The sequence below is a fragment of the Myotis daubentonii genome, chromosome 10 (genome assembly GCF_963259705.1).
Source record: "Myotis daubentonii chromosome 10, mMyoDau2.1, whole genome shotgun sequence".
NCBI classification, from domain to species: Eukaryota; Metazoa; Chordata; class Mammalia; order Chiroptera; family Vespertilionidae; genus Myotis; species Myotis daubentonii.
In genome coordinates, this window is record NC_081849.1 from 39294448 (window position 1) to 39307503 (window position 13056).

Genomic DNA, 13056 nt, shown 5'->3' on the forward strand with positions numbered 1-13056 from the left:
TGTGTCTCACCATCACAGATCCCTAGCTATGTTTTGTTTTCAGCTTCTAGGAAGTTCCTGAAATATTTTTTAATTATTAGACAAGATATGTAGTTACCAACATTTCTTTCTTTATTAAAGTTTCCTTCCTTCCTTCCTTCCTTCCTTCCTTCCTTCCTTCCTTCCTTCCTTCCTTCCTTCCTTCCTTCCTTCCTTCTTTCCTCCCTTCCTCCCTCCTTCCCTCCCTCTCTCTCTCCCTCCCTCCCTCCCTCGATTCTTTCCTCCCCTCCCCTCCTTCTTTCCTTCTCTATTTAGTTTGCTCAATTCCATCCTTATTGATGAATGCTATTAATTTCATAAACATATTCACTGAAATATCTTCTTAAAAGGCAGCATGACATAAAAGGCTTTTAATTAATGAGAGTAAGATTAGACATCTTGCTCTCTCACTAATTAAGTACCCTCCTTTCAAAGTTACACTCTCTGAGCTTTAGTTTTCTTATCCCGAAATAATATCTGTGTTGCAATTATACTGGGAAACTTGAAACATAGTATAAATTTTCTTAAAACTATAAAATATGAAAAGTAATTTAAAAAATACTTTTACTGCATGGGAAATAAAGCTAGTTAAGGATAAAATCTATAACCACATATAAGCTGTACACCTTTGAGGAAAGCCAATAAAATATTTTATTAGGATATATTTCTCAACTGTCTTCTTTCATTATATTAATATAACATTTTAGTTACTTTTCTTCTATCATAGCCCTCTCCAAGCATATCAAATACTATATCTCTAAGATCACTCTTATTTCAAAGTATACCTCTGCTTGCTTAATGTACCTAACTTGAAGGATACATATACCTTCAAGTTAGACATTATTAAGAAAAATGTATTCAAACTTATTTTTAAAGCCACAGGGAATTCTCTACCTCTTGAAATATATGAACCAGTGGTTTATGGTATTGATTATTTTAGTAAAAGCAAAGGAGAATAAATTTTTTTTTTTAGTGGGCATAGTACATCAAAGTTGATATCAGTCAAATAAGATGGCCTACAGGTATTTCCATCTGAAAGAATTATGAAGGCTTTGTTCTCAAACATTCATGTAACTCTGGATCAAATTGTAACCTGCATCACTCTTTGCTAGCAAACAATTTGCTTTCTCTCTGTGTGTGTGTGTGTGTGTTTAATCTTGAGGAATACACAGAGCCTTTGCTCAGGGTTGGTCTGAAAGCATTAGATAGTTCTGATAAATGAGTATTTAGAAATTTGTTAAAGATGTACTTTGATCTTAAGGGGCAATACTGCATAAAAAATATAATCAAGATATATATATATAATCAGAATAGACTATTTGTTCTGTATATAATGAGCATCACCCTGTGCAATGAAAGGTTGCCTAGTCAGGGCATGAAAGAAAGACAACAGCCTATCTCACATCCATGTTTCTCTTTCTCTTTGTCTCTCTCGGCGCTCCCTCTCAGCATGTCCTTGGGTGAGGATTTTTTTAAAAAGTGTGTGTCATGGCTTTTTAATCTATTTTTAAAACCAGAGTACAGCATAAGGAAATTAAATATAAATCTCTATTTCTAGTGATTTTTTCATTTTAAAAATGATTAATATCTATCCTTTTGACATATTGGCTAATGAAAAGTCCATATTAATGTTTTCCAGAGAAAATTTTACATAAAAAGCTATAAAGGTGGCATTTTCAAAGTACAGATCAGTGTTTTCCACTTAATTTTTATATACAACTCATACCTGTGATTTTAAGTCACTAAATTTTTAGAAGTTACTGTGCATATTTTTAATTCCTGGCTACGTCACCATGTTTAATTGTGATTTTAAAAAAATTATCATATATGATATAACAAAAAAATGACATGTGTCTTATACAGATGAGGTTGGTCAGTATAAGTTTCTCTAAGATAAGCAGAAAATTCTCAAATGTTTTTGTTTGACCTGCTTTATTCAGTCATCCTTTAATTCATTCATAAAACCTATAGCAAATATTTATTGAAGAAACTATGTAGAAGTCAATCTCCAAAAAGAATTTCAATTAGAACTTGCTTTTTATTTTCTTAAATTGACTTTTTACTTTAACTTGTTAAGTCACTAATTTTTGACTATGTAAATTCTCAAGTTAATTTATATACTTGAACATGATGAATCATGGAGCTTTTTGAGAAGTGATTGCCATACTTATATTTAGGAATATGATTTGATATTCTTCTTTTTAAAAGCGATTGCTATTTTAGTGACTTTGAAAACTAAGAAGAGTGCTAATCCACTCTTTATTTAAACATTGTTGGCTTATTTTATCTCTTTCTTTTCTTAGACATTATATTAAATTCATACTATATTTTTTATGAGCCAGGATGCACTTATAAAACCATATTGAAATTGGATTTTACAATTCTACCCTAAACAGAAATTAATTTGAAGCCCCTTGTATGTAAGTTTCTGAGTAGAGAGAATAAAAGTCAAGCTCATGCACTAAGAGATTATATTTCATTATTAATATGTGCAACTTTTATTATCTTGAACAGTCTCATATGAAGTTGCTCATATTATGTGTGCTTTTAATTTATAGTGTCAGGAAATTTTTAAAAATTGTTTTTACTTAGGAGTCTAATTTCCTTATAATTTCTGAGTATGAGATGGTAAGGAAGGAAATATTAAAAATTACAAAATGTCATATTTTGTCACATGAGGAAACAAGTTAGGTGCAATGAATTCCTCTTATTAGCACATTTAGGAGCAGATGAGAATGAAATCATTGCTGTGAAAGTAGAGCCAAGAGCATTCTTTAATTGTCCCCTTATCTTTTCTTTGATCATTGCCCAAGACGTATCAGTTATTATATAAAAATAATTTGATACCTTACTGCCTCTTAGAGTTATTAGTATACTTTTAACCTTATCCTAATAAATTTTTATGCACTTTTTTTTGCTTATCATTTATTTTCTTGTCTCAAATATTCACTCTATTACAGAAGATTCTCCCATTTTATCAAAGGAGTAGATTTCTCAAAGGCCCTTGGCAAAAATCACTTTGATAATTCGCTCACTCTCTCTGATTCCTTCAGGTCAAGTCATATCTTTTTTATTTTTTAACTTAAATATTGACTTTTATTCAAGCAATAAAGTTATGTGAATATAATAGTAAAGAAATACAAACTGAAGTTTTGACAGGTTGAAGAGTTAACACTTTCCCACATTTCCAAATAGATGCATTAATATGTTGAAATAATTTTTTTTTTTTGCTATTACATGATTGCATGGCTTGTGCACAATTGAACATGACTGAGGCTGTTTAAGTCTGAAGTAAAGAACAATAAAGATTGGCAATTATTATTATTCAAAATGAAGAATTAGTAGGGAAGTTATCAAAAAGAACATGTAATACCGGAAAGACTGGAACTGTAAGAAGTTTGATATACCTATATATATAAAAGGCTGAGTGACCGTCGGACTGTCCAACCAGCCGGTACCTATGGCCCGCACTGACAACCAGGGGGCAGATGCTTAACGCAGGAGCTGTCAAGCTGCGGTCACTTGGCAGCAGTGGTTCTCAGGTGATGCACCCCGGAACCAGAGAGGAGGGAGCCCAATTCCACGTGGAGCCACACAGGTCCACCTTTGGCCTGGGGCACTGTCAGGCCCAAATCTGGTTTACTACACACTTGTGTTTCCCTTCCACCCCTTGTGTGATAGAAACTTTTCAGAGTGCCCACTCACACTCCAGGACCCTTCAGGGGATGTTAGACAGCCTGTTTTGGCCAGATCCCCACAGGCCAGGCCAAGGGACCCCACCTGCCAGAGGGACCCTGCTCACTCCACAGATGCCCTTAGAGCCACAGGGCTGCCCCAGGTGTGACAGACCAGGGAGGGACCATGGGAGGTTGGCTCCAGGGTGTGTCTGGCCTGTCTTGCCCAGTCCCGCCCCACAGGCCACCTGGGACCGCCTGCATTAGTCCCTGCATCAGAGCCAGCACTGCGAACCAGAAGACCCAAATATGAGTTTTCTTTCTTTTTCTCTGACCCCCCACCCCAACTCTGCAGACACTCTTAGAGCTACAGTGTCACCTCAGGAATTCTAATTAATTCCTTTCAATGTGCACAAATCTGTGCACTGGGTCCCTAGTTTTATTAAATGCATTAATGAGGTCTTGACAAAATTCTGGTCTTGCCATGCAATCTATCCTATCTAATAAAAGAGAAACATGGTAATTAGCCATATGTCCGCTACCCTTCCCATTGGCTAATTGGGGCGATATGCAAATTAACTACCAGCCAAGATGGCGGCCAGCAGCCAGTAAGCTTGAAGCTAACATGAGGCTTGCTTGCTTCAGTGACAGAGGAAACCAACGTTCCCTGCCTGCCTTGCCGGCCTCTGAGCTTGCAGTTTGAAACATTGTTATGAATATAGAAGCTAAACAAAACCCCAGAAACCTGCTTTCAGCCAGCCAGGATCTCAGAGCTGGAGTTGATACAGTGTTTCGATTATAGAACCCAAACAAACCAGATACCTGCTTTCAGCAGCAGAGGCCTCAGAGCTGGAGCTAGAGCTAAAGCTGGCCCAGAATAAAAAAGAAAAAAAAAGAAAAAAAGGAGCAGTTGGGAGCTTCAGTCACCCGCCAGCCTGAAAACAGCCCTCAGCCCCTCACCCAGACTGGCCAGGCACCCCAGTGGGACCCCCAGCCTGAAGGGTGTGTGACCAGCTGCAAACAGCCATCATCCCCTCACCCAGGCTGGCCAGGCACCCCAGTGGGGACCCCCACCCTGATCCAGGACACCCTTCAGGGCAAACCAGCCGGCACCCACCCATGCACCAGGCCTCTATCCTATATAGTAAAAGGGTAATATGCCTCCCAGCACCGGGATCAGCGGAGCCAAGAGCCTCCCGGCACCGGGATCAGTGTGACAGGGGCAGCGCCCAAACCCCCTGATCACCCTGCGGCTCTGTGTGTGACAGGGTGCGGTGCCCCAACCCCCCCACCCCCCACGGGCCCTGCTCTGTGTGTGACGGGGTAGAGCCATAACCTCCCCATCAGCCCTGCCCTGAGTGTGACAGTAGCGGCGCCCCAACCCCCTGATCCGCCCTGCTCTGTTTGTGACAGGGGGTGGTGCCCCAATTCCCCTTACAGCCCTACTCTGTGAGTGACAGGGGGGAGCTCCTCAACCCCTTGATGGGCCCTGCTCTGTGCATGACAGGGGGGAGCTCCCCAACCCCCTGATGGGCCCTGCTCTGTGCGTGACAGGGTACAGAGCCCCAACCCCCCTGATGGGCCCTGCTCTGTGTGTGACAGGGGGCAGCGCCCCAACCTCCCCATCGACCCTGCCTTGAGTGTGACAGGGGGCGGTGCCCCAACCCCCCAATTGGCCCTACCCTGAGCATGGCTGAGGGTGGCATCGCAACCTCCCAATCCACCCTGCTCTGTGCATGATAGGGGGCGGTGCCCCAACTCCCCAATCGGCCCTGCTCTGAGCCTGACCAGGGGCTGCACCTAGGGATTGGGCTTGCCCTCTGCCACCCGGGAGCAGGCCTAAGACAGCAGGTCGTTATCTCCCAAGGGGTCCCAGATTGCGAGAGGGCACAGGCCGGGCTGAGGGACCCCACCCCCACTCCCCCGAGTGCACAAATTTTTGTGCACCGGGCCCCTAGTCTATATATAAAAGCCTAAGCAACCTTTAAGACTGAACAACCGGTTGACCAGTTGCTATGACAAACAGTGACCACTAGGGGGCAGATGCTCAATGCAGGATTGAGTGTGCTCTGTGCGTGACAGTGTGCTCCCACAGCAAATATCCCATGGCCAGCCAGAGGTGTTGGCAACCAAAATTCGTTCCTTCCGCACCCGGCCAGCGACTGCCGCCTCCTCTCCTGATCTTGCTGGGGCCTTCAGCCCTGGGCTGGGACAGTGAACCAGGGGTGGATGGCAGCAGATGCAGCCCCTTTCCCAGGGTGGCCAAGGGCCAGCTCCTTCCTCAGGGTTGGTGGCCAACCTCCTGCACACTGTCTTTCACCCCGGCCGACAGGCCCCCACCGGCCTGGCCCTGATCACCAGCCAGGCCTAGAGACCTCACCTGTGCACAAATTTGTGCACCAGGCCTCTAGTTAGTAATAAAAGAATAAGATATCTTTTAAAAAAATGTATCTTTATTGTTGAAAGTATTAAGGATATCTGCTTCCCTTCTGCCCCCATTGACCCCTCCACCCAGCTCCCTCCCTTCCCCAGGCCTTCACTGCACTATTGTCTGTCCATAGGTTATGCATATATGCATATGCATATGAATTATTTGGTTAATGTCTTCTGGACCACTTTGCCTTTGCCTCTTAAATAAGGCAGTCTGCTTCAATGTCTCTGGATCTATTTGTTCATCAGCTTATTTTGCTCATTAGATCCCACATATGAGTGAGATCATGTGATACTTGTCTTTCTCTGACTGGCTTAGTTTGCATGGCATACTACCTTCCAGGTACCTCCATGCTGTCTCAAAGGGTAAGAGATCCCTCTTTTTTTATAGCTGCATAGTACTTAATTATGAAAATGTATTGCAGATTTTATTTTTTTTATCCATTCATCTACTGATGGGCATTTGGACTATTTCCAGGTCCTAGCTAATGTAAATAAAGCTACTGTGAACATAGGGGTGAATATGTTTTTTCTGATTGGTGTTTTGGGATTCTTAGGTTATATTTCTAAAAGTGGGATCACTGGGTCAAAGGCAGTCCCATTTTTAATTTTTTGTGGAAACTCTACACTATTTTCCAAGTTACATCTTTTTTTTTTTTTTTAAGTAGCCTTCAAAAATAAAAATAAAAAGTAAGAAAAGGCAAAAAGGGAGAGTAAAATGAGGAGGAAATAAGTTCAGAGCTTATAGTATTTTATTTAGTTTACTACAGTGACTTATTTGTTACTCCAGAAAGGCTTTATCTGGTAGTATAAGATGTCAATCTAGTAGCAAAAATAAGTAGATAGATGATTGATAGCTAGCTAGATAGTTTGAACAATAAGCATTCCACAATAAGAAATAGGAAGAGCAATATTTATAAGCTCAAGAAATCCTTATAAATGAAGTAATATCTTATTATTCTCATTATTCTCCAAACAAATTAACATAGAAATTAGAAAATTGATTTGGCCAAAATCAATGAAAGATGTGCAAATTTTATTATTATTATTATTTTCAGAAACTGAAACATATAGTTTCACCCAAATATAAAATAATAATCTCCTTCATCTTAAAGTTGGCTTTAAAAATTATACTAATTTGAAAGTTTAATCATTACTATGATAATTTCTAAAGCTAGACATTTTAAATAATTTTCTAATTTTTCGGCTTTTGGCTTCTAGATTGTGTCCCCCCCCATCTTTATAATTATATCTTAACCTATACATCTTATTTGAAAAAATGTGAACTAATCATTACAACATGTATATTGCCTCATTACAGTCCGTACTGTGCTTATTTTTCTGTACTTTTCTCATTACAGATGTAACTTTTACTATGCCCTGTTGTTTTAGGAATTGGTGTAACTCAGTGTTCAGAAAAAGTCATTTGCATGGTTTTAGTTAATTAACATAACTAATATATCAGTAGAACTGATTACATATATAATTACATATAAAAACATGCCTCTATTAAAGTGATTTACTTTAAATGCATTTCAAATGGATGGATGATGGCAAATTAAAATATTGCCTTGAAGGATAAATGATTGATATAAAAGAAGTGGCCTTGACAACATCTCATGAATATGATAAAACAGTATTTCTAAAACATTAATGTACACAAAAATCGATTGGATGGGGACTGAGATTCTGCATTTCCAACAAGCTTTCAGGTGATGCTGATGCTACTGGTTCCTGGACCACATATGAGTAACAAGGATCAAAAAGACTTTTCATGTGGATCCACTACAAACCCCATTCTAATAAAGTAAATTTAAGAATAAAACCAATCCCCTACACCAGTGGTCAGCAAACTCATTAGTCAACAGAACCAAATATCAACAGTATGATTGAAATTTCTTTTGAGAGCCAAATTTTTTAAACTTTAACTATATAGGTAGGTACATTGTTATTAACTTAATTAGGGTACTCCTAAGGCTTAGGAAGAACCACACTTAAGGGGCCAAAGAGCCATATGTGGCTCGCGAGCTGCAGTTTGCCGACCACTGCACTTAGATCAAGCACAGTATTCAAAAAGAGCTTACATAAATATATCACTTAATCGTTTATAAAGACAGCAAAAGAGTGACTCAGAGAGTTTAAGTGACTTGCCAGGAGCAACATGTAATACTTAAAGTGCTATATCTGAAATCCAGGTCTCCTAGGTGTGAATGTTTCCCATTCAGCAATTATAAAATAATTAAGCTCATTTTAAAGCAGAAAATGACTATTATTTTTTGGAAGGGGATAGTATGAAATAACAGTTTTATTTTTACTTTTTACAAAGGATGACCTGTGACAATGTTTATTGAATTCCACGATTTCTAAGAAACTTCACTACATTTTGTGTAGTTATCTGCTATAAGCACATAAATCGAACATTTTCAGTAGTGATAATATATTCACTTTTTATCCTTTTACTCTAAAGCAGACATTTTGATCAATCAATAAAGCATTTGACAGCAATTCTTTGCCTAAACACTTATACAATTGCAAACTCCTAAAGATGCAATTTGTAAACTCCCACTAGATTTATCATTTGATGAAGGGCCGATCTTTCACTTCTTGAGTTTGCTATTTCCCGTCTAGACAATTACAGAATGGTATTTTTTCTCTTGATAATTTTGCTGGTCCTCAATTTTGTTTTCAAACTTTACAAAATGATGCATTGCTTTTTAGCACCATGAAGTTTATGGAGTAAAACATTTCTAAATTAATTACAAGTATCCCTAAAGAAGTCTTGTTCATTCTTTTTCTTAACCCTTTGCCTAAATCCTTTATTCTTCCCCACCAGGGTACATTGCTATCCATTTCACATTCTTTTTACAATTTACACTAAATTTTTGATGATATTTGTATTTAAGACCAGTCAGACTAATGTTAGTTACTTAAACCAGAATATTTGGATGGGTGCATAATATTATCTTTTCTCCAGTTATATAAAAATGGTCATATCCTCTAATCTTATTAATACATTATATTAAATATAAAAATATAAATATCTGTGCTTCTTTTCTAAAATATTTTTAAGTGTAATAATACACTTATAAAAATAACTTTTTAAAAATGTTGATGACATAACCTAAAAAAAGTACTTCACTGTACCAAAAGGCAGGAATAGCCTGATACCATTGTTAGACTCAGTGGACCAGTAAAGAGTAGTTTCCTAGATTTGAATGGTGCCAGGGCATAACTCCAGATAGAAGTTGGTCACATACTTACATAATACTTCCTTTTATAACTGTATAAATTTACATATATTAGAAAGGGGTGATGCTGTTTAATTACATGGCTGGTTTAAAATACATGGACATCTTCTTTAGATGGTGTCTATTTGTCATGCCCCTCACAGAGATATCTGCTGCTTAGTTCCATTCAGTCTACCTTAGCTACTCATCACTAAAGGAAACACACTTACTTCTGATATAGATTGATAAATAAACATCCTTTCTTTATAGTTAAACTTAATTTTAGGCCTATAATTAGAGCATTTACTTTTCCATATAAGAATTGTCATGAGTGTCCCAGTTTTTTTCTCAAAGTTGTATGATATTATAAAAGAATATCAAAGAAAAAAACCATGTAGGATTTTAAGAAACCTTTATATAAATGTCAGTTGCTTTAACATAAATTTTATCTTATGATAAAATAATATTCCATTTTAGCAGGCCTGAAAATAGATGAAATATAATTAAAAGAGAAATGTGAACGTTTTTGAATGACAACTCCACAGTGAACTGACTGCCGCACAGTTCTATGTAATAATGCTTGTTAGAGCAACTTCTTTGGGTGGTGTTACTCATGTTATCTATGGAATGCTAATTGTGTTTTAAAGAGGAAACCAATTAAATGTAGTCTACACATCATTATTCTCAATTTGTGTTTGTATTTCATAAGTTAATCTGCATGTAATTTAGATTAATATCCCTATAAAAAGAAAAATGTATATTTTATTACTTTCTAATAACTAAATTGATTTTGAATTGCAATTAAAATAGATTTTTTTATATAAAATTTACTTCTTTCTAAAACATTATCTCATAAGGCTCTAATGAAATAGGAAATGTATATATTTGTATATGATTATAAGATAAGTGTTAAGCCCAACTACCTAGGACTTTTAAAAAATTATAGTTGAATTTCCATGACATAAATTCAAATTTTGGCAATTTTTCAAGATAGAATTTTAAAATAAAGAAACATATTTCTTATTTTTCAGATGGTTGTATTAACATTTCCCATCTTTATTAAAATAAATTTTACTATCTGATGTACATGCCTATACTAATGGGATAATATGAAAAATATTCAACAACCAGAATGTATAAACTTTTACTAATCAGCATAAACAATAGACTCTCTGAACAAATTTCAGGAATGGGCAACTTTTTAAGACTGAACAACTTTTCGGGATTGAATACAACCCAGTCTTCATGGAAAATATAACTTTAGAATGTCATAGCCTAATTCTGGAGAAAGCTAATGGAAAATCAGTTTTTTTGTTAATTTCTGTTCATTGTAATACTCATGAACCAACTGAATGTGTTTGCCTGTTCATATTTTTACACTTCCTCTTGGATTTACCTATCTTGCAAAAAACCGTATTACATTTGGCTCAAACTTCTTAATGTACAACCTTGAAATTCTTATAGTGTTATTACCTATTCAAGAAAAGTACTGTTACTGTCATCTCTATGTTTCTAATGAGCAAACTAATGTACAGAAAACTTGAGTGACTTGCCCAAGGTCACATGGCTAATAAATAGTGAAGCTGGACTTTGACCCTACTTGGTGTGGCACGAGTGTCTATAATCTTAACTATTTTGCGATGTTGACTCTCTGCCTTTAAATGCCTAGTAATTTGATTGATGCCTCACAACTGAAAACAATAGGAAATAAGACCTCCACATTATAAATGGAGTTTCAAGTTGTATCCAAGTTGGATTACTAAAATAGCAAACACAATTCACCCATGTCCACAATGTAAGAGAAAACTAGAAACTTGAATGGGTGACTCAGTGAGTAGTCAGTCAGAGTGCTGTGTTATTAACTTTCCTTCTCCCAACTGCCGCCTAAATACAAACGAGGAAAGCTCCAGAAGGGTATTATGCTACCCATGCCACCATTGGATGCTTTCTAAATAGTAGAAAGGCATTAGGCCATCTCTGAGGCTATTAGGTGAGAGCATATTGAGATTAAGTCTTATGTGAGCCTAATATGCATCTCTATGATTTGGGGAATATTTATGAAGAAATTGATCTGTGTCACTTACCATCTTTATACATATGGAGGAAAAGGAATAAAAAACCACAAAAACATGTAGTGCAAGTATCCTGTACCCCTACAAGTGACATGTGGCAGGATGTAGGAGTTACACATTAACCTAGTGAAAATGCTGCACTAATGGCCAGGCCCCAAACATCTTGACAGCTTCCTCTACAACAAGACATCCTGCTTGGAAAAGAACTCCAAAAATGGAACTCTATAAAGTGTTTCCAGGGGGTGGGAAACTGAATGGAACCATAAAATATGCATGGATCCACAAGAGAAATAGAAAAAGCCTTTAGTAAGACTGATGAAAGAATTAGCCTTTGGGGCCTGACACAGTGTGCTTAGATGATAACAAACCAATCACACAAAAAAGTTTCCCTATCCTTTCTCATAAAACACTGGAAAAGGCCCTGGCCAGATGAGTCAGTCAGTTGGAACACTATCCTGCACACCAAAAGGTTACAGGTTCAATCCCTGGAAAGGGCACATAAGGGAGGCAACTGATCGATGTTTCTCTCTCTCTTTTTTTTTTTTTGACAGACAACTGTTTAGTTTTTATTTCATAATCAGAAACTTAACTCTGTAATCCAGCTAGACCGGGAAAGGGGAGGGAAATTATGGAACCCAATAAACTGGCAAGAGCACAAAGATTATGGAACATTCCAAGCAAATCAGGATGAAGGGGTGCTCTCCTGAGCTACAGAAGGAATGGTCTGGTGGTTAAGATAAAACACAAGTCAAATTTATTAGAGTTGCCCACAGTCAGCAATGGTGACCTTCTTGCTGGTCTTGCCATTCCTGGACCCATAGCGCTCCATGGCTGTCACAATATCCATGCCTTCCTTCACCTGCCAAAGACCACATGCTTGCCATCCAGCCACTCAGTCTTGGCAGTGCAGATGAAAAACTGGGAGCCATTTGTGTTCGGTCCAGCATTTGCCACGGACAAGATGCCAGGACCTGTATGTTTCAGGACTAAGTTCTCATCCTCAAATTTCTCCCTATAGATGGACTTGCCGCCTGTGCCATTGTGGCGTGTGAAGTCACCACCCTGGCACATAAATCCCGGAATAATTCTGTGAAAGCAGGAACCTTTATAACCAAATCCCTTCTCCCCGGTGGTCAGAGCACGGAAGTTTTCTGCCGTCTTTGGAACCTTGTCTGCAAACAGCTCGAAGGAGACGCGGCCCAGGGGCTCACCGTCGGCGGCGATGTCGAAGTACACGGTGGGGTTCACCATGGCTAGTCTCGGGCGGCTTCGGGGCTGCGGCGTCTGCAAAGCCGATGTTTCTCTCTCTTAACAATTGCTGGAAGCTAATTCCAGCATGTCATAAATGCAAGAAGTTTCATCAAAAGGTTGATGGAACCTTGAGGAATGCCTGCTGGAAATGGCTAAGGGCATTTCCCCACACTTAAAGATTTGCATAGATGATTGCTTGCTGTCCACAGCTGAGGGCATTTTAATCTATATGTTATTTCCTCCTACTGGCCAAACACCTGAACAGCCATAGGCAGTTCGCCCAATTTGACAATGGATTCTGTACACTAAACTTTGCCTTTGATATGTATATCTACCTTGCTTTAGGACAATTTGTGTTAATAAAAAGCAAGGGGTCCAGAGACA

General features: G+C 38.3%; 1 pseudogene; it reads right to left on the reverse strand.

Moving 5' to 3' along the window:
• Positions 1–12152: 12152 nt before the first annotated feature.
• On the reverse strand, positions 12153–12719 carry LOC132242887 (peptidyl-prolyl cis-trans isomerase A-like; annotated as a pseudogene).
• Between the last annotated feature and the right edge of the window lie 337 nt (positions 12720–13056).